Below are 21,831 nucleotides of genomic sequence, written 5' to 3'. Positions count from 1 at the left end.
TGCACCCCATAGATTCCCAGTTTCTCTATTACAGAGAGGGGCATGAGGTTTATCCCTGAACCAAGGTCACACAGAGCCTTAAAGATCATGGTGCCTATAGTACAAGGTATTATGAACTTTCCAGGATCCTGTCTCTTCTGAGGCAATGTCAGTTAATCCAGATCACTTAGTTCATTGACGAACAAGGGAGGTTCAACTTCCCAAGCATCAATGCCAAATAATTTGGCATTCAGCTTCATGATTGCACCAAGAAACTTGGCAGTTTGCTCTTCAGTAACATCCTCATTCTCTTCAGAAGAGGAATACTCATCGGAGCTCATGAAGGGCATAAAGAGGTTCAATGGAATCTCTATGGTCTCTAGATGAGTCTCAGATTCCTTTGGTTCCTCAGAGGGAAGCTCCTTATTGGTCACTGGACGTCCCAAGAGGTCTTCCTCCTTGGGATTCACGTCCTCCTCTCCCTCATTGGGTTTGGCCATTTTGCTTATGTCAATGGCCTTGCACTCTCCTTTTGGATTCTCTTCTGTATTGCTTGGGAGAGTACTGGGAGGGATTTCAGTGATCTTTTTACTCAGCTGGCCCACTTGTGCTTCCAAATTTCTAATGGAAGACCTTGTTTCATTCATGAAGCTCACAGTGGCCTTGGATAGATCAGAGACTAGATTTTGCCAAATTAGAAGTATTTTGTTCAGAGTTCTCTGTCTGTTGCTGAGTGGATGATGGAAAAGGTTTATTATTGCTAAACCTGTTTCTTCCACCATTATTAAAGCCTTGTTGAGGCTTTTGATTCTTCCATGAGAAATTTGGATGATTTCTCCATGATGAGTTATAGGTGTTTCCATAAGGTTCACCTAAATAATTTACCACTGCTATTGCAGGGTTTTCAGGATCATAAGCTTCTTCTTCAGAAGATGCCTCTTGAGTACTGTTGGATGCAGCTTGCATTCCATGCAGACTCTGAGAGATCATATTGACTTGCTGAGTCAATGTTTTATTCTGAGCCAATATGGCATTCAGAGTATCAACTTCAAGAACTCCCTTCTTCATAGGCGTCCCATTACTCACAGGATTCCTTTCAGAAGTGTACATGAACTGGTTATTAGCAACCATGTCAATGAGTTCTTGAGCTTCTGCAGGCGTTTTCTTTAGGTGAATGGATCCACCTGCAGAAGTGTCCAGTGACATCTTTGATAGCTCAGATAAACCATCATAGAATATATCCAGGATGGTCCATTCTGAAAGCATGTCAGAAGGACACTTTTTGGTCAACTGTTTGTATCTTTCCCAAGCTTCATAGAGGGATTCACCTTCTTTCTGTCTGAAGGTTTGAACATCAGCTCTAAGCTTGCTCAGCTTTTGAGGAGGAAAGTACTTGGCTAAGAAAGCCGTGACCAGCTTATCCCAAGAGTTCAGACTGTCTTTGGGTTGAGAATTCAACCATAATCTAGCTCTATCTCTTACAGCAAAAGGGAAAAGCATGAGCCTGTAGACTTCAAGATCTACTCCATTAGTCTTAACAGTATCACATATCTGCAAGAATTCAGTTAAGAACTGAAAAGGATCTTCAGATGGAAGTCCATGAAACTTGCAGTTCTGCTGCATCAGAGAAACTAATTGAGGTTTCAGCTCAAAGTTGTTTGCTCCAATGGCAGGAATGGAGATGCTTCTTCCATGTAAATTGGAATTAGGTGCAGTAAAGTCACCAAGCATCTTCCTTACATTATTATTATTTTCGGCTGCCATCTCCTCTTCCTGTTCGAAAATTTCTGAAATGTTATCTCTGGATTGTTGTATTTTAGCTTCTCTTAGTTTCCTTTTCAGAGTCCTTTCAGGTTCTGGATCTGCTTCCACAAGAATGTTCTTGTCCTTGCTCCTGCTCATATGACATAGAAGAGGGCACAGAAAAATAATAATAATATAAATCCTTTATACCACAGTATAGGGATCTCTGTGTGAGTAGAAGAAGAGGGGGAGACAAAGAATGTAATATAATGGAAGAAACACAACTGTGAGGAGGATTGAGATGTGAGATGAATAAATAAATAGAATAAGATGGGAGAGGGAGAATTTTCGAAAAATATTTTTGAAAAAGAGTTAGTGATTTTCGAAAATGGTTTTTGAAAAATGTTAGTATTTTTCGAAATTTTTTTTTAAAAAATCAAAAATAAAAATAATTAGTTAATAAAAAAAGAAATTTTTGAAGAAGAGGGAAGATATTTTCGAAAATTAGAGAGAGAGAGTTAGTTAGGTAGTTTTGAAAAAGTTAAGAAACAAACAAAAAGTTAGTTAGTTAGTTGAAACAAATTTTGAAAAGGTGAGAAGTTAGGAAGTTAGGAAAGATATTTTGAAATCAAATTTTTGAAAAAGATAAGATAAAAAGATATTTTTTGAAAAGATATGATAGAAATTAGTTTTTTTGAAAAAGATTTGATTTTTAAAATCACAATTAATGACTTGATTCACAAAAAATCACAAGATATGATCCTAGAACTTAAAGTTTGAATCTTTCTTAACAAGCAAGTAACAAACTTCAAATTTTTGAATCAAAACATTAATTGATTATGTTATTTTCGAAAATTTGGTATAAAAATAGGAAAAAGATTTTTGAAAAATATTTTTGAAATTTTTGAAAATAACTAAGAATTTTGAAAAAGATTTGATTTTTGAAAAAGATTTTGAAAAAGATAAGATTTCCAAATTGAAAATTTGATTTGACTCATAAGAAACAATTTGATTTAAAAATTTTTGAAAAAGTCAATCCAAATTTTTGAATTTGATGAGAGAAAAAGGGAAAGATATTTTTTTGATTTTTGAATTTTTATGATGAGAGAGAAAAACAACAAAAAGACTCAATGCATGAAAATTTTGAATCAAAACCATGAATGCATGCATGAATGATATGAATGTCAAGATGAACACCAAGAACACTTTGAATGTCAAGATGAACATCAAGAACATATTTTTGAAAAATTTTTGATGCAAAGAAAACATGTAAGACACCAAACTTAGAAATCTTTCATGTTTAGACTCTAAGAAACGAAAAATGCACATGTAAAACAAGAAAAGGCACAAAAGATGAAATCATCAAGATCAAATAAGAAGACTTACCAAGAACAACTTGAAGATCATGATGAACACTATGAATGCATGGAAAGTTTCGAAAAAATGCAAGATGCACATGCAGTTGACACCAAACTTATGATATGACTCAAGACACAAACAAGAAACACAAAATATTTTTGAATTTTTTATGATTTTCTATTTTTTTTTTTTGGTATTTTTTGAAAATTAATTGAAAAAGGAAAAATAAGGATTCCAAAATTTTTAACATGAATTCCAGGAATCTTGCATTCTTAGTCTAAAGCTTCAGTCCAGGAATTAGACATGGCTCACTAGCCAGCCAAGCTTTCAATGAAAGCTCCAGTCCAAAACAATAGACATGGCCAATGGCCAGCCAAGCTTCAGCATGTAATTCAGACATGACACGCCTGACATACTCATTCCCAAAGGAATTAGACATGGCTTTACAGCCAGCCAGGTTTCAACATGCTTCATGAAACACTAGAATTCATTCTTAATAATTTTGAAAAAAATTTTTGAAAACATTTTTATATTATTTTCGAAAACAGATGAGAAAATTTTAGAAATATTTTTGAAAATTTTTTGAAAAGAAAACAAAAAGAAAATTACCTAATCTGAGCAACAGGATGAACCGTCAGTTGTCCATACTCGAACAATCCCCGGCAACGGCGCCAAAAACTTGGTACGCGGAATCGTGATTACACTTTAATTATGTAAAATTCAGTGCTCTTTCTTTCCCTGGAAATGGCGCCAAAAACATGATGCCAAGACCATGGTCCACAACTCTGTGTAACTGACCAGCAAGTGCACTGGGTCGTCCAAGTAATACCTTACGTGAGTAAGGGTCGAATCCCACGGAGATTGTTGATATGAAGCAAGCTATGGTCACCTTGCAAATCTCAGTTAGGCAGATATAAATTGATAATGGTGTTTTCGAAATAGGGATAGAAATACTTATGTAATTCATTGGTGAGAATTTCAGATAAGCGAATGGAGATGCTTTCGTTCCTCTGAACCTCTGCTTTTCCTGCTATCTTCATCCAATCAGTCTTACTCCTTTCCATGGCTGGCTTTATGCAAGGGCATCACCGTTGTCAGTGGCTACATCCCCTCCTCTCAGTGAAAAATATGCTCACATGCTCTGTCACAGCACGGCTAATCATCTGTCGGTTCTCGATCATGCTGGAATAGGATTCACCCTCCTTTTGCGTCTGTCACTGACGCCCAGCACTCGCGAGTTTGAAGCTCGTCACAGTCATTCAATCATTGAATCCTACTCGGAATACCACAGACAAGGTTTAGACTTTCCGGATTCTCTTGAATGCCGCCATCATTCTAGCTTACGCCACGAAGATTCTGATTAAGAGATCTAAGAGATACTCATTCAGTCGAAGGTAGAACGGAAGTGGTTGTCAGGCACGCGTTCATAGGGAATGATGATGATTGTCACATTCATCACATTCAGATTGAAGTATGAATGAATATCTTAGAAGCGAAACAAGATGAATTGAATAGAAAACAGTAGTACTTTGCATTAATCTTTGAGGAACAGCAGAGCTCCACACCTTAATCTATGGGGTGTAGAAACTCTACCGTTTAAATTATATAAGTGAAAGGTCCAGGCATGGCCGAGATGGCCAGCCCCCAAAACGTGATCTAAGATAGCATACAACTGATCAAAGATTCCAAATACAATAGTAAAAGGTCCTATTTATAATAAACTAGCTACTAGGGTTTACAGAAGTAAGTAATTGATGCATAAATCCACTTTCGGGGCCCACTTGGTGTGTGCTTGGGCTGAGCTTGAGTGTTTCACGTGTAGAGGTCCTTCTTGGAGTTGAACGCCAGTTTTTGTGCCAGTTTGGGCGTTCAACTCTGGTTTTGGCTCCTTTTCTGGTGCTGGACGCCAGATTTGGGCAGAAAGCTGGCGTTGAACGCCAGTTTACATCGTCTATTCTTGGCCAAAGTATAGACTATTATATATTTCTGGAAAGCCCTGGATGTCTACTTTCCAACGCAATTGAAAGCGCGCCATTTCGAGTTCTGTAGCTCCAAAAAATCCACTTTGAGTGCAGGGAGGTCAGAATCCAACAGCATCAGCAGTCCTTTTTCAACCTCTGAATCTGATTTCTGCTCAAGTCCCTCAATTTCAGTCATAAAATACCTGAAATCACAGAAAAACACACAAACTCATAGTAAAGTCCAGAAATGTGAATTTAACATAAAAACTAAAGAAAACGTCCCTAAAAGTAACCAGATCCTACTAAAAACATACTAAAAACAATGCCAAAAAGCGTATAAATTATCCGCTCATCAGTATTCATGACCTATTAGTCTTTCTATTATCTGGTCTATGAATGGTAAAGGGAAGTGATCCTTCCTGGTGGCTGTATTGAACCTTCTGTAGTCAATACACATACGCCACCCTGTAACTGTTCTTGTAGGAACCCGTTTATTTTTTTCATTATGAACCACTGTCATACCTCCCTTCTTAGGGACAACATGGACAGGGCTCACCCAGGGGCTATCAGAAATAGGATAAATAATCCCAGCCTCTAGTAACTTAGTGACCTCTTTCTGCACCACCTCCTTCATGGCGGGATTTAGTCGCCTCTGTGGTTGAACCACTGGCTTAGCATCATCCTCCAATAGGATCTTGTGCATGCATCTGGCTGGGCTAATGCCCTTAAGATCACTTATGGACCACCCAAGAGCTGTCTTGTGTGTCCTTAGCACCTGAATTAGTGCTTTCTCTTCCTGTGGCTCTAAAGCAGAGCTTATGATTACAGGAAAAGTGTCACCTTCTCCTAGAAATGCATATTTCAGGGATGGTGGTAGTGGTTTGAGCTCGGGTTTAGGAGGTTTCTCCTCTTCCTGAGGAGTTTTCAGAGGTTCTTTTATTTCCTCTGGTTCCTCCAGATCAGGCTGAACATCTTTAAAAATGTCCTCTAGCTCTGATCTGAGACTCTCAGTCATATTGACCTCTTCCACCAGGGAGTCAATAATATCAACGCTCAAGCAGTCTTCTGATGTGTCTGGATGTTGCATAGCTTTGACAATATTCAACTTAAACTCATCCTCATTGACTCTCAGGGTTATCTCCCCTTTTTGGACGTCAATGAGGGTTCGTCCAGTTGCTAGGAATGGTCTTCCTAGAATGAGAGTTGCACTCTTGTGCTCCTCCATTTCCAGCACTACAAAGTCATTAGGGAAGGCAAATGGCCCAACCTTGACAATCATGTCCTCAATTATGCCTGATGGGTATTTAATGGAGCCATCAGCAAGTTGGAGACATATCCGGGTTGGTTTGACTTCTTCAGTTAAACCAAGCTTTCTGATAGTGGATGCAGGTATTAGGTTGATGCTTTTCCCAAGATCATATAAAGATGTCTTGGTGCAATTTTCCTCTAATATGCATGGTATCATAAAGCTCCTGGGATCTTTAAGCTTTTCTGGGAAGCTTTTCAGAATGATTGCACTGCATTCTTCAGTGAGGAGAACTCTTTCAGTTTTTCTCCAATCCTTCTTATGACTCAAGATCTCTTTCATGAACTTGGCATAAGAGGGTATTTGCTCAAGTGTCTCTGCAAACGGAATCTTTATTTCAAGAGTCCTGAGATAGTCTACAAAGCGGGCAAATTGTTTATCCTGTTTCGCTTGGCGGAGTTTCTGAGGATAAGGCATTTTGGCTTTATATTCTTCAACCTTAGTTGCTGCAGGTTTATTTCCTACAGAGGCAGGTTGAGAAGCCTTCTTGAGGGAGTTATTATCAGCACTTGCAGGTGTCTGATCCCTCACTGGCGTTTGAACGCCAGAACTGTACATGGATTGGGCGTTTAACGCCAGTTTTTCACCCTTTTCTGGCGTTTGAATGCCAAACTTATTCCTCTCTGGGCTCTTACTGTCCTCAAAGGGATTTTGTGTAGCAGGTTGCTCATCCTTTGTCAGTTGTTCTTTTCTTGGCTTTCTGCTGCTTTGAGTTGAGGTATTTAATGTTTTTCCACTTCTTAATTGAATTGCTTGGCACTTGGTGTGCGAAATGGTGATCATTCCTTCCTTGGTAACGGCGCTAAAAACATAATACGCACGTTCATGTTCTTAATTATGTTTCACAACTTCGTACAACTAACCAGCAAGTGCACTGGGTCGTCCAAGTAATAAACCTTACGTGAGTAAGGGTCGATCCCACGGAGATTGTCGGCTTGAAGCAAGCTATGGTCACCTTGTAAATCTCAGTCAGGCGGATTCAAATGTATTAAGAGATTATAGTGTACTAAAAGATAATTAAAATAGGATAGAGATACTTATGTAATTCATTAGTGAGAATTTCAGATAAGCGTATAGAGATGCTTTCGTCCCTCTGAACCTCTGCTTTGCTTCTGTCTTCATCCAATCCTTCCTACTCCTTTCCATGGCAAGCTGTATGTTGGGCATCACCGTTGTCAATGGCTACTTCTCGTCCTCTCAGTGAAAATGGTCCAAGATGCTCTGTCACGGCACGGCTATTCATCTGTCGGTTCTTGATCATACTGGAATAGGATCCATTGATCCTTTTACGTCTGTCACTACGCCCAGCACTCGCGAGTTTGAAGCTCGTCACAGCCATCCCTTCCCAGATCCTACTCAGAATACCACAGACAAGGTTTAGACTTTCCGGATCTAAGGAATGGCCATCCATGGGTTCTAACTTATACCACGAAGACACTAATAACTCGGACTCGGTCCCCTGTATTAGATATCCAAGAGATATCCATTCAATCTAAGGTAGAACGGAAGTTGTTGTCAGGCACGCGTTCATAAGTTGAGAATGATGATGACTGTCACGATCATCACATCCATCATATTGAAGTGCGAATGAATATCTTAGAAGCGGAATAAGTTGAATTGAATAGAAAAACAATAGTACTTTGCATTAATCTTTGAGGAACAGCAGAGCTCCACACCTTAATCTATGGTGTGTAGAAACTCTGGGTGTGTTTGGGAAACCCGTTGGAAGGGAAGAAGCACGTTTAAATTTCTTGAAAGTTTCAACTTTTGGTTTGGCAAATTTTTTTCTCATGAACGCAGAAGTGATTCTGCTGCCAAAACCAGCGTTTACAAGAAGCAACTATTTTTAGCTTCTGCGTTTTCTTAACGGGCTTTTAGCCATAGATACTAACCTTTTATTTACTTTTTACCAACTTTATCCTTTGTATATGTTATTGTATTATTTATAAAATTCTTGTTATTTCTATTTATATGAGCTCTAATTTTTTATTATTTATTATTTTTATTTTTTTTAACAATTTGTTTGACATTATATCCTATGTTATAATCGTGATTTTTGTGTATTATGTTTGTTATTATCTTTTTATAATATAATTTATTAATTCTATTAAGTAAAGTAAATTAAATAAAAAAATTAACTGTAAATAATAATAATAGTAAAAAATTATAACATATTAAAAAAAGAGTACTAAAAATATTAAAAATATATTATATAAAAAGATCATTAAGAACTTTTAGATTTGTTTCAATCACTATAAAATAAATATTAAAATTTTTTTTATTATTTTCAGTACTATCTTTTATAATTGTAATTCTCCTATACTATATTTTAGTGTAATTTTTTATAATATAGATTATGATTCCATTAAAAAGATAAATTAAATAAAAAATTAATCATATATAATAATAAAATCATAAACGTTGGATTTAAAATTAATATTAAGAATAAGATTATTGAGAGTACTAGAATAAAAGTACGATGTAAAAAAATACTAAAGTAACATTTAATACTTAAAAAATGTAACATATTTGATTAAATATTCTTATATATATATATATATATATATATATATATATATATATATATATCTAAAATATATAATTTTTATTTTTATTTAAAAAAATATTTTGTCTATTTTTATATGTTATTTTTATTTTAGAAAGTAAATATTAATTTATTATAAAATTAACTAATAAAATCTATTTAAATATCTAAATTAAAACAATAGGATAATATAAAAAAAATCTAAGTTGATGTCCATTTTAGTAATTTTTTATCTAAAAGTGATTTTAAATGGTATAAGCCAAACAACATTTATTTTACTATAATCCATTTTGATACAAAAATTACCAAACATAAATCACTTTAACACAAACCTACTTTTGACCAAAATCAAGTTTGCAAAATCAATTTTATGCAAACTTCCGTTTGCAAACTGTAATCCAAACACACACTCTATCGTTGAAAATACATAAGTGATGAAGGTCCAGGCATGGGCGAGAGGCCAGCCCCCAAACGTGATCTAAAGATGAAACTAAAGATGAAAACTCAATAGTAAAAAGTCCTATTTATAAAAACTAGTTACTAGGGTTTACAGAGATAAGTAATTGATGCAGAAATCCACTTCCGGGGCCCACTTGGTGTGTGCTTGGGCTGAGCATTGAGCTTTACACGTGTAGAGATCTTTCCTGGAATTGAACGCCAGTTTGTATCCTGTTTCTGGCATTTAACTCTACTTTGCTACCTGTTTCTGGCGTTTAACTCCAGAATGCAGCATGGAACTGGCGTTCAACGCCAGTTTACGTCATCTATCCTTAATCAAAGTATGGACTATTATATATTGCTGGAAAGCCCTAGATGTCTACTTTGAACGCAATTAAGAGCGCACCATTTGGAGTTTTGTAGCTCCAGAAAATCCACTTTGAGTGCAGGGAAGTCAGAATCCAACAGCATCTGCAGTCCTTCTTCAACCTCTGAATCTGATTTTTGCTCAAGTCCCTCAATTTCAGCCAGAAAATACCTGAAATCACAGAAAAACACACAGACTCATATTAAAGTCCAGAAATGTGAATTTTAATTAAAAACTAATAAAATATACTAAAAACTAACTAAATCATACTGAAAACTATGTAAAAACAATGCCAAAAAGCGTATAAATTATCCGCTCATCACAACACCAAACTTAAATTGTTGCTTGTCCCCAAGCAACTGAAAATCAAATAGGATAAAAAGAAGAGAAGATACTATAAATTCCAAAATATCAATGAAACTTAGCTCCAATCAGATGAGCAGGACTTGTAGCTTTTTGCCTCTTGAATAATTTTGGCATCTCACTTTATCCATTGAGGTTCAGAATGATTGGCATCTATAGGAACTTAGAATTCAGATAGTGTTATTGATTCTCCTAGTTCAGTATGTTGATTCTTGAACACAGCTACTTTATGAGTCTTGGCCGTGGCCCTAAGCACTTTGTTTTCCAGTATTACCACCGGATACATAAATGTCACAGACACATAACTGGGTAAACCTTTTCAGATTGTGACTCAGCTTTGCTAAAGTCCCTAATTAGAGGTGTCCAGGGTTCTTAAGCACACTCTTTCTTTTGCTTTGGACCTTGACGTTAACCGCTCAGTCTCAAGTTTTCACTTGACACCTTCACGCCACAAGCACATGGTTAGGGACCACTTGGTTTAGCCACTTAGGCTAGGATTTTATTCCTTTAGGCCCTCCTATCCACTGATGCTCAAAGCCTTGGATCCTTTTTATTTACCCTTGCCTTTTGGTTTTAAGGGCTATTGGCTTTTTGCTCTTGCCTTTTGGTTTAAAGAGCTTTTGGCTTTTTCTGCTTGCTTTTTCTTTCTCTTTCTCTTTTTTTTCGCTATTTTTTTTTCTACAAGCTTTTGTATTCACTGCTTTTTCTTGCTTCAAGAATCATTTTTATGTTTTTTCAGATTATCAAATAATATGTCTCCTTTTTCCTTTTTCTTCAAGAGCCAACATATTTAACATTCATAAACAACAACTTCAAAAGACATATGCACTGTTCAAGCATTCATTCAGAAAACAAAAAGTATTGTCACCACATCAAAATAATTAAACTAGTTTCAAGGATGAATTTGAAACCCTGTACTTCTTGTTCTTTTGTTTTTAAAACAGTTTTCATTTAAGAGAGGTGATGGATTCATATTCATGACTTTAAGGCATAGACACTTAGACACTAATGATCATGTAATATGACACAAATATAAATAAACATAAAGCTCAAAAATTGAAAAACAGAAAATAAATAGACAAGGAGATTAAGGAATGAGTCCACCTTAGTGAGGGTGGCGTCTTCCTTTTCTTGAAGAACCAATGGTGCTTTTGAGCTCCTCTATGTCTCTTCCTTGCCTTTGTTGCTCCTCCCTCATAGCTCTTTGATCTTCTCTAATTTCATGGAGGATGATGGAGTGCTCTTGGTGTTCCACCCTTAGTTGTCCCATGTTGGAACTTAATTCTCCTAGGGAGGTGTTGATTTGCTCCCAATAGTTTTGTGGAGGGAAGTGCATCCCTTGAGGTATTAGTGGTTATGAAAAAAAGCAATGCTTTTTCCACACCAAACTTAAAATGTTTGCTCGTCCCCGAGCAAAAGAAGAAAGGAAGGATGAGAAGAAGAAGAGATGAAGGAGATGGAGGTGTGGGAAGGGTTCGGCCACCGGGGGTTTAAGGTGGTTATGATGTGTGAAAAGGAAGGAGTGATGGTTTGAATTTGAGTGGATGGGTGAAGGTGGGTGTATGATGGTTTTGGAGGGGAATTAGAGGTGATTGGTGAATGGTTCTTGGGAAAGGGTGATATAGGATTATGAGGAGGGAAGGTGAGTGGAGGTATGTGGGGATCCTGTGGTGTCCACAGATCCTGAGGAGTCAAGGATTTACATCCCTACACCAATTAGGCGTGTAAAACGTCGTTGCATACAATTCTGGCGTTTAAACACCGAAGTGATGCTTGTTCTGGGCATTCAATGCCCATATGCAGCATGTTTCTGGCATTGAACGCCAGCCAGATGCTCCTTACTGGCGTTTAAACGCCAGTAAGTCTTTCCTCCAGGGTGTGATTTTTCTTCTGCTGTTTTTGATTTTGTTTTTAATTTTTATAATTATTTTGTGACTCCACATGATCATGAACCTAATAAAACATGAAAGAACAATAAAAAAAATAGAATTAGAAAAAAAAAATTGGGTTGCCTCCCAACAAGCGCTTCTTTAATGTCAATAGCTTGACAGTGGGCTCTCACGGAGCCACACAGGTGATCAGGTCAATTTTGTAGACTCCCAACACCAAACTTAGAGTTTGGATGTGGGGATTCAACACCAAATTTAGAGTTTGGCTGAGGCCTCCCAACACCAAACTTAGAGTTTGATTGTGGGGGCTTTGTTTGACTCTGTACTGAGAGAAGCTTTTCATGCTTGCTCTCCATTGTTATAGAAGGATAGCCTTGGGCCTTAAATACAAGGTAGTCCTCATTCAGGTTCTCCTCCTCCCTTGCAGGTTCGGCCATGATGGTTAAATCAATGGCTTTGCATTCTCTCTTAGGATTTTCTTCCGTATTGCTTGGGAGAGTACTAAGAGGGGTTTCAGTGATCCTTTTACTCAGCTGGCCCACTTGTGCTTCCAAATTTCTAATGGAAGACCTTGTTTCATTCATAAAACTTAGAGTGGCCTTAGATAGATCAGAGACTATGTTTGCCAAGCTAGATTGGGTCTGCTCAGAACTCTCTGTCTTTTGCTGAGTGGATGATGGAAAAGGCTTGCTATTGCTAAACCTGTTTCTTCCACCATTATTAAAGCCTTGTTAAGGCTTTTGATCCTTCCATGAGAGATTTGGATGATTTATCCATGAGGGATTATAGGTGTTTCCATAGGGTTCACCCATGTAATTCACCTCTGCTATTGCAGGGTTCTTAGGATCATAAGCTTCTTCTTCAGAAGATGCCTCTTGAGTACTGTTGGATGCAGCTTGCATTCCATTCAGACTCTGAGAAATCATATTGACTTGCTGAGTCAATATTTTATTCTGAGCCAATATGGCATTCAGAGTATCAATTTCAAGAACTCCCTTCTTCTGAGGCGTCCCATTACTCACAGGATTCCTCTCAGAAGTGTACATGAACTGGTTATTAGCAACCATGTCAATGAGTTCTTGAGCTTCTGCAGGCGTTTTCTTTAGGTGAATGGATCCACCTACAGAATGGTCCAATGACATCTTTGATAGCTCAGATAGACCATCATAGAATATATCCAGAATGGTCCATTCTGAAAGCATGTCAAAAGGGCACTTTCTGGTCAGTTGCTTATATCTCTCCCAAGCTTCATAGAGGATTCACCTTCTTTCTGTCTGAAGGTTTGAACATCCACTTTAAGCTTACTAAGCTTTTGAGGAGGAAAGAACTTAGCTAAGAAAGCCATGACCAGCTTATCCCAAGAGTTCAGGCTATCTTTAGGTTGAGAGTCCAACCATACTCTAGCTCTGTCTCTTACAGCAAACGGGAAAAGCATAAGCCTGTAGACCTCGGGATCAACCCCATTGGTCTTAACAGTATCACAGATCTGCAAGAATTCAGTTAAAAACTGATAGGGATCTTCTGATGGAAGTCCATGGAATTTGCAGTTCTGTTGCATTAGAGCAACTAATTGAGGTTTCAGCTCAAAATTGTTTGGTCCAATGGTAGGGATTGAGATGCTTCTTCCATTAAACTTGGAAGTAGGTGTAGTATAATCACCAAGCATCCTCCTTGCATTATTGTTGTTAGGTTCGGCTGCCATCTCCTTTTCTTATTCGAAAATTTCAGTAAGGTTGTCTCTGGATTGTTGCAATTTAGCTTCTCTTAGTTTCCTCTTCAGAGTCCTTTCAGATTCTGGATCAGCTTCAACAAGAATGCTCTTTTCCTTGTTCCTGCTCATATGAAAGAGAAGAGAATAAGAAAAGAAGAGGAATCCTCTATGTTACAGTAAAGAGGTTCCTTATTGTTAGTAGAAGAAGAAAGGGAATAAGAGTGAAGAAGAATGGATAATCCAAACACAAGGGTGAGGATAGGAGCAGAGATATGAGATGAAGAGAAGTGTTAGTCAGTAATTAAATAAATAGAAGAAGATGAGAGAGAGAAGTTTTCGAAAATAATTTTTGAAAAGGAGTTGATGATTTTCGAAAATTAAAGGGGAAATAAAATTAAAATTAAAATTTAAAACAATTGATTAATTAAAAAGAATTTTTGAAAAAGAGGGAGGTATTTTGGAAAATTAGAGAGGGAAGAGTAGTTAGGTGGTTTTGAAAAAGATAAGAAACAAACAAAAAGTCAATTAGTTAGTTGAAAAAGATTTGAAAATCAATTTTGAAAAGGTAAGAAGATAAGAAGTTAGAAAAGATATTTTAAAATCAAATTTTTGAAAAAGATATAATTTAAAAATATATGATAGAAAGATATGATTAAAATTAGTTTTGAAAAAGATTTGAATTTTAAAATCAAAATTAATGACTTGACTCACAAGTAATCACAAGAGATGATTCTAGAACTTAAAGTTTGAATCTTTCTTAACAAGAAAGTAACAAACTTGAAATTTTTGAATCAAAACATTAATTGTTGATAATATTTTCGAAAATTATGAGATAAAATTAAGAAAAAGATTTTTGAAAAAGATTTTTAAAATTTTCGAAAATAAATAAGAAAAATGAAAAAGATTTGATTTTTGAAAAAGATTTTGAAAAGATAAGATTTTTAAATTGAAAATTTGATTTGACTTATAAGAAATAACTAAATTTTAAAAAGTTTTGAAAAAGTCAACTCAAATTTTTGAAAATTTATGAGTGAAAAAGGGAAAGATATTTTTTTGATTTTTGAATTTTTAATGATGAAAGAGAAAAACATTAAAAAGACTCAATGCATGAAAATTTTGGATCAAAATATGTGATGCATGCAAGAACACTATGAATGTCAAGATGAACACCAAGAACACTTTGAATGTCAAGATGAACACCAAGAACACTTTGAATGTCAAGATGAACACCAAGAACTTATTTTTGAAAAATTTTTAAGAAAAGAAAAACATGCAAGACACCAAACTTAGAAATTTTTAATATTTAGACACTAAGAATTCAAGAATGCATATGAAAAACAAGAAAATACACAAAACAATAAATTTTAAAGATCAAACAAGAAGACTTATCAAGAACAACTTGAAGATCATGAAGAATACCATGCATGAATTTTTCGAAAATTTTCAAGAAAAATTAAAAAGATGCAATTGACACCAAACTTAAAAATTGACACTAGACTCAAACAAGAAATACAAAATTATTTTTGATTTTATGATTTTATAAATTTTTTGTGTTTTTCGAAAATTATTTTGAAAAAGAAAAATAAGGATTTCAAAATTTTTAATAGGAATTCCAGGAATCTTGCAATATTAGTCTAAAGCTCCAGTCCAGGAATTAGACATGGCTCACTAGCCAGCCAAGCTTTCAGTGAAAGCTCTGGTCCAAAACACTAGACATGGCCAATGGCCAGCCAAGCTTCAGCAGGACATTACATGCATTGAAGTGATTAGTTGAAGCCTCAGTCTAAAAGAATTTAGACATGGCTTTACAGCCAGCCAGGATTCAACAAATCATCATGAAACACTAGAATTCATTCTTAAAAATTCTGAAGAAAGATATATTTTTGAAAATAATTTTTTTTTATTTTTTCGAAATAGGAATAATAAAAACAAAAAGGTTAAAATTAAAATAAAGTTACCTAATCTGAGCAACAAGATGAACCGTCAGTTGTCCAAACTCGAACAATCCCCGGCAACGGTGCCAAAAATTTGGTGTGCGAAATTGTGATCATTCCTTCCTTGGTAACGGCCCTAAAAACTCAATACGCACGTTCATGTTCTTAATTATGTTTCACAACTTCGTACAACTAACCAGCAAGTGCACTGGGTCGTCCAAGTAATAAACCTTACGTGAGTAAGGGCCGATCCCACAGAGATTGTCAGCTTGAAGCAAGCTATGGTCACCTTGTAAATCTCAGTCAGGCGGATTCAAATGTACTAAGAGATTATAGTGTACTAAAAGATAATTAAAATAGGATAGAGATACTTATTTAATTCATTGGTGAGAATTTCAGATAAGCGTATAGAGATGCTTTCGTCCCTCTGAACCTCTGCTTTCCTTCTGTCTTCGTCCAATCCTTCCTACTCCTTTCCATGGCAAGCTGTATGTTGGGCATCACCGTTGTCAATGGCTACTTCCCGTCCTCTCAGTGAAAATGGTCCAAGATGCTCTGTCACAGCACGGCTATTCATCTGTCGGTTCTCGATCATACTGGAATAGGATCCATTGATCCTTTTGCGTCTGTCACTACGCCCAGCACTCGCGAGTTTGAAGCTCGTCACAGCCATCCCTTCCCAGATCCTACTCGGAATACCACAGACAAGGTTTAGACTTTCCGGATCTCAAGAATGGCCATCCATGGGTTCTAACTTATACCACGAAGACACTAATAACTCGGACTCGGTCCCCTGTATTAGATATCCAAGAGATATCCATTCAATCTAAGGTAGAACGGAAGTGGTTGTTAGGCATGCGTTCATAATTTGAGAATGATGATGACTTTCACGATCATCACATCCATCATATTGAAGTGCGAATGAATATCTTAGAAGCGGAATAAGTTGAATTGAATAGAAAAACAATAGTACTTTGCATTAATCTTTGAGGAACAGCAGAGCTCCACACCTTAATCTATAGTGTGTAGAAACTCTACCGTTGAAAATACATAAGTGATGAAGGTCCAGGCATGGCCGAGAGGCCAGCCCCCAAACGTGATCTAAAGATGAAACTAAAGATGAAAACTCAATAGTAAAAAGTCCTATTTATAAAAATTAGTTACTAGGGTTTACAGAGATAAGTAATTGATGTAGAAATCCACTTCCGGGGCCCACTTGGTGTGTGCTTGGGCTGAGCATTGAGCTTTACACGTGTAGAGGTCTTTCTTGGAGTTGAACGCCAGTTTGTAACCTGTTTTTGGCGTTTAACTCCACTTTGCAACCTGTTTCTGGCGTTTAACTCCAGAATGCAGCATGGAACTGGCGTTCAACGCCAGTTTACGTCGTCTATCCTTAATCAAAGTATAGACTATTATATATTGCTGGAAAGCCCTGGATGTCTACTTTCCAACGCAATTGAGAGCGCACCATTTGGAGTTCTGTAGCTCCAAAAAATCCACTTTGAGTGCAGGGAGGTCAGAATCCAACAGCATCTGCAGTCCTTCTTCAACCTCTGAATCTGATTTTTGCTCAAGTCCCTCAATTTCAGTCAGAAAATACCTAAAATTACAGAAAAACACACAGACTCATAGTAAAGTCCAAAAATGTGAATTTTAATTAAAAACTAATAAAAATATACAAAAAACTAACTAAATTATACTGAAAACTATGTAAAAATAATGCCAAAAAGCGTATAAATTATCCGCTCATCACAACACCAAACTTAAATTGTTGCTTGTCCCCAAGCAACTAAAAATCAAATAGGATAAAAAGAAGAGAAGATACTATAAATTCCAAAATATCAATGAAACTTAGCTCCAATCAGATGAGCGGGACTTGTAGCTTTTTGCCTCTTGAATAGTTTTAGCATCTCACTTTATCCATTGAGGTTCAGAATGATTGGCATTTATAGGAACTTAGAATTCAGATAGTGTTATTGATTCTCCTAGTTCAGTATGTTGATTCTTGAACACAGCTACTTTATGAGTGTTGGCCGTGGTCCTAAGCACTTTGTTTTCCAGTATTACCACCGGATACATAAATGCCACAGACACATAACTGGGTGAACCTTTTCAGATTGTGACTCATCTTTGCTAAAGTTCCCAATTAGAGGTGTCTAGGGTTCTTAAGCACACTCTTTCTCCATTGATAGGAGGTATACAGATGCTACTCCCATATGCAACAGTAATGGGGTTAGTATATGACCCCAGAGTCCTTCTAGACTATTCATTTCCACTTTGGTCCATGATGGAGAAAGTGAGATGATGCGGATTGCAAATAAAATATTTTTTTTTGAAATTTGAAATTAAAATAAAATAAAATAAATGAAAAATTGACTATAATTTCAAAAATTTGAAGAAAAAGAAATAAAAAAATTGAAAACTAAATTAATTAATTAAAAAGATTTGAAAAAGATGTGGGTGAGGATTTTCGAAAAAAAATGAAGAGAGAGAAATTGGGTAGGAAGTTTTGAAAAAAGATATGTCTTAAAATTAAAGATACTTGTAAGAAAATAAAATAAAATAAAAAATAAAAAAAAGAAAAGATATGAAAAAGATTTGATTTTAAGATTTGAGATTAGAAAAGATAAGATAAAGTAGGTAAGAGAAGATAAGGGATTTAAATTAAAAAGTTTTGAAATTTAAATTTTAAATTTGAAAATTAAATTTTGAAATTTGAAATTTGTAATTTGAGTTTTGAAATTTAGAAGTTGAAATTTGAAATTTGAAATAAGATAAGATAAGTTTTTGAAAAAGATATGATTTTTTTTGAAAAAGATTTGAATTTCGAAATTTTTAAAACTAAGATAAGATAAAATAGAAATTTTAAAATAAAAATATGAAATTCTTATGTAAATTTTGAAAATTACTTAAAATAAAGAGAAAATATGTTTTTTTTTTAATTTAATGAGGAAAGAGAAAAACAATAAAATGACACCAAACTTAGAATTTTTAGATCAAAACAAAGAAAACAAATAAGAAAACTTTGAATGTCAAGATGAACACCAAGAACACTTTGAAGGTCAAGATGTTACCAAGAACAACAAGAATAAAATTCAAAGACTCAAGAACATAAAAAGAACACCAAACTTAAAAGTTGACACAAGAATTAATCAAAGAAAAATTATTTTTGAAAAAGTTTTAAAAGGAAGATACCCAATTACCAAGAACATAAGCACAACGCTCTAGCCAACTGAGCTATAAATTTAACGTGTTTCAAAAAAGGTATTTAATGTATATAAATTATTTTTTTTAATATTGATAATTTGAAAACGCACAAGAAAAACAAGAAAATACACAGAACAGGAAAAACTAAAGATCAAACAGGAAAAATAGCAAGAACAACTTGAAGATCAAGAAAGAACTATGAACACAAACTCGAAAATTTAAAAGAAAGTAAAAACATGCAATTGACACCAAACTTAAAACATGAAACTAAACTCAAACAGAAAAAACCCAATTATTAGTTTAGAAAAATTTTTGAAAAATTTAAAAAGAGAAAATAAGGATTTAAAAAAAATTTCAACCAAAAATAATAATAGAAGACGTAATTTTAGTGACTCTAAACAAAAAGATAAATTTTTCCTAATCTAAGCAACAAAATAAACCGTCAGTTGTCTAAACTCGAACAATCCCCGGCAACGGTGCCAAAAACTTGGTGCACGAATTGTAAATCACACTTTTCACAACTCGTACCACTAACCAGCAAGTGCACTGGGTCGTCCAAGTAATACCTTACGTGAGTAAGGGTCGATCCCACAGAGATTGTTGGCTTGAAGCAAGCTATGGTTATTTTGTAATTCTTAGTCAGGAAATTAGTAATAAAAATGATTGGGTTTATGAAGAGTAAATAGCATAAATTAAATAATACTGGTTATGCAGTAATGGAGAACAGATTGTGGATTTGGAGATGCTCTGTCTTCCAAATCTCTGCTTTCCTACTGTCTTCTTCTTCACGCACGCAAGGCTCCTTCCACGGCAAGCTGTATGTTGGTGGATCACCGTTGTCAATGGTTACCATCCGTCCTCTCAGTGAAAATGGTCCAAATGCGCTGTCACCGCACGGCTAATCATCTGTCGGTTCTCACTCATGTTGGAATAGGATCCATTGATCCTTTTGCGTCTGCCACTACGCCCAGCACTCGTGAGTTTGAAGCTCGTCACAGTCATCCCCTCCCAGATCCTACTCGGAATACCACAGACAAGTTTTAGACTTTTCGGATCTCAGGAATGGCTGCCCATACCACGAAGACTCTGATCATGAACCAAGAGGCTAAGAGATATACACTCAATCTAAGGTAGAATGGAAGTGGTTGTCAGGCACGCGTTCATAGGATGAGAATGGTGATGAGTGTCATAGATCATCACATTCATCAGGACGAAGTGCGAGTGAATATCTTAGAATAGAGACAAGCGTGATTGAATGGAAAACTGTAGTAATTGCATTAATTCATCGAAACACAGCAGAGCTCCTCACCCCCAACCATGGGGTTTAGAGACTCATGCCGTCAGAAATACAATGTAAAATGTGAAAATTTCATGAGCTACAAAATAAATCTCTAAAAGTTGTTTAAATACTAAACTAGTAACCTAGGTTTACAGAAAATGAGTAAACTATGATAGATAGTGCAGAAATCCACTTCCGGGGCCCAGTTGGTGTGTGTTGGGGGCTGAGACTTGAGCTTTACACGTGTCTAGGCTGTTTTTGGAGTTAAAAGCCAGGTTGTAACTTGTTTTGGGCGTTTAACTCCAACTTGTAACCTGTTTCTGGCGTTTAATGCCAGAATAGGGCAGAGAACTGGCGTTGAATGCCAGTTTGCGTCATCTAAACTCGGGCAAAGTATGGACTATTATATATTTCTGGAAAGCCCTGGATGTCTACTTTCCAACGCAGTTGAGAGCGCGCCATTTGAACTCCTGTAGCTCCAGAAAATCCACTTTTAGTGAAGGGAGGTCAGAATCCAACAGCATCTGCAGTCCTTTTTCAGCCTCTGAATCAGATTTTTGCTCAGGTCCCTCAATTTCAGCCAGAAAATATATGAAATCACAGAAAAACACACAAACTCATAGTAAAGTCCAGAAATGTGATTTTTATTTAAAAACTAATAAAAATATACTAAAAACTAATTAAATCCTACTAAAAACTATGTAAAAACAATGCCAAAAAGCGTATAAATTATCTGCTCATCAATCATACTTTTGTACTTCTTAGTTATTAGATTAGTATATATAGAATAAGGATCACCCTTGTTCAGAGCTTTTATGCCATATTTTTGAATACATTACTACTTTCTGTAAGCTTTGAGTCACTAAGCTCTTAGGTTAAGGTTAGGAGCTCTGTTGATTCTTATGGATTAATAATATCATTGTTCTATTTCAATCTATGCTTTATTCTATTCTAAGATGTATCTTCGTTCTTCATCCTAATGAATTGGGAGTGTAACTTGACCGTCATCCCAATTCTACATGGGTTCTTGCGAGTCCTTGGCGGGATAGTACTGAACCACAAGCTTGATTATACATCTCTTAGACGGCTAATCCACGACTTCGTTGGGGACTATGAGACATCAGTTCAGCCGAGGTACAGGACGATTAGGGCCTTTATGGTATAGTCTAGAATAATCAATGGAGCAGCATTCTCTGATCCGGAAGATCCGACCATGTCTGTAGCACTTTGAGTAGGATCACCAAAGGAATGGACTGCAGAAGCTTCAACCCGTTCAGATTGGATGACCACTGACCTGGCGTTTGATCTGAAGCAGAGGAGATTAATGACCACTAACCTGGCATTAATCACTTACAGCCTGCCATGGAATGAATCATCAAAAGTTGAAGTAGACAGTGAGAAAAGTTGATCCAGAAGGAGGAAGCATCTCCGAAGCCTCAACCATTCTCCTATCATTGATTTCACACCACTTAAGTAATTCTATCTTTATCCTGTTACTATATTTTCTATCCGCCTGACTAAGATCTACAAGATAGCCATTGCTTATTCAAACCAACAATCTCCGTGGGATCGACCCTCACTCACCTGAGGTATTACTTGGACGACTCGATGCACTTGCCGGTCTATCTGTGAGAATATTGCGGAGTCAATTTTGTGCACCAAGTTTTTGGTGTTGTTGTCGGGGATTGTTCAAGTTTGAGAAACTACTGGACTGTCTTGTTGCTTAGATTAGGTACTTTTTATAGATTTA

General features: G+C 36.1%; 1 non-coding gene across 1 annotated transcript; it reads left to right on the top strand.

Moving 5' to 3' along the window:
- Nucleotides 1-1,239: 1,239 nt before the first annotated feature.
- On the top strand, nt 1,240-1,347 carry LOC148544642 (small nucleolar RNA R71). Its single transcript, XR_015900704.1, has one exon. It is a non-coding gene; the product is annotated as a small nucleolar RNA R71 (small nucleolar RNA).
- Nucleotides 1,348-21,831: the final 20,484 nt, after the last annotated feature.

Source organism: Arachis ipaensis, chromosome B9 (assembly GCF_059453495.1).
Source record: "Arachis ipaensis isolate K30076 ecotype BB chromosome B9, ASM5945349v1, whole genome shotgun sequence".
Classification (NCBI taxonomy): domain Eukaryota; kingdom Viridiplantae; phylum Streptophyta; class Magnoliopsida; order Fabales; family Fabaceae; genus Arachis; species Arachis ipaensis.
The sequence above is the reverse complement of the archived record's forward strand: the minus strand, read 5'-3'. Positions and strand labels throughout refer to the sequence as shown.